The following is a 1,269-nucleotide window of genomic DNA, read 5'->3' as shown; positions in this document are numbered from 1 at the left end:
AAAAAGGTGCAAATACTTTGTTGTAATCTACATTCAGTCCCCACAGTTCTTTCTCTGGATGCAGATGGTGCTCTCTATCATAAGTCCATTGGAATTGGCCTGAATCACCTCATTGTTGAAAAGAGCCAACCAAATCCATCAGAGTTGATCATCACATAATTTTGTTGCCACTATGTACAATGTTCTCTTGGTTCTATTCACTTCACTTAACATCAGTTCATGTAAGTCTCTCCAGGTCTTTCTGAAATCATCCTGCTGGTCATTTCTTATAGAATAATAATATTCCATAACATTCCTGTACCATAACTTATTCAGCCATTCTACAATTGATGAGCATCACTCAGTTTTCAGTTTCTTACCACTATAAAAGGGCTGCTATAAATAGTATTGTACATGTGGGTCCTTTCCCCTTTTTCATGAGCTCTTTGGGATACAGGCCCAGTAGCGACATTGCTAGATCAAAAGGTATGCACAGTTTGATAGCTCTTTGGGCATAGCTTATGGATACTTTTTTTAAAGCCATAGAATGCTTCATAAAGTTGCACGGCATCCTTGTGCAGTGCACTTGCTAATATTCTCTGTACCATTCCAACTTTAGCAGATGAGCTGCCGAAGAAAGCACATGGATGCCTTTTATTGCTACATTGATTTCTAGATGTTACATTCCCCTCCCAACCCCCCTCCCCCACATACTATCTGATGAGCCCTTACAACAAAGAAAAACAAATGAAACTACCAACCAAATTTGATAGGGTATGTAGTTTTTTTTGTACCCATGGTTCCTTACCGCTCTATCAAAAACAGAAAGGTTACTTTCACATCTCTTTTCTGGAGGACACGACAGAACACTGTAATTCCTCAGCAGTTAGCTTCATGTTAGTCAGATTCTTTCATTACACAAATGAGGAAAAGAAGTCTCAGAGAATAGAAGGTAATTTCCCAAGGAATTTGTAACAGAACAGAAACTAGAATCCAGGTCTTCTGACTTAAAATGCCCAGAGCTTTCTATTATACAAAGCTTCTCTTGTTTCCTGCAGGGGATCTAGAACAGTTAAAAGTTTGAGAGAGACCAGTTCATTAATGGTGTTCTTCAGGCTTCCCTCCATAGACTAGAGACATTAATCAGTTAAGGTTTCTTTAGCAACTTTAGCATCAAGGATGAAAATCATAACTCCTACTTCTCTTTCCATTTCTATTTAGGTCCATTTAGCCTTGTTACTTTTCAGCTTGATCTGTCTTTTTTTTTTTTTTTAAGTCTATTTATCTATG

The 1,269-nt window shown here is 37.8% G+C and overlaps 1 non-coding gene across 1 annotated transcript; it reads right to left on the bottom strand.

Annotated features, from left to right (window-relative positions):
- Positions 1-515: 515 nt before the first annotated feature.
- On the bottom strand, positions 516-622 carry LOC127552576 (U6 spliceosomal RNA). The gene has a single exon (XR_007951447.1). It is a non-coding gene; the product is annotated as a U6 spliceosomal RNA (small nuclear RNA).
- Between the last annotated feature and the right edge of the window lie 647 nt (positions 623-1,269).

Source organism: Antechinus flavipes, chromosome 2, assembly GCF_016432865.1.
Source record: "Antechinus flavipes isolate AdamAnt ecotype Samford, QLD, Australia chromosome 2, AdamAnt_v2, whole genome shotgun sequence".
NCBI classification, from domain to species: domain Eukaryota; kingdom Metazoa; phylum Chordata; class Mammalia; order Dasyuromorphia; family Dasyuridae; genus Antechinus; species Antechinus flavipes.
Note: the sequence above shows the minus strand (reverse complement) of the source record. Positions and strands in the feature narration are given on the sequence as shown.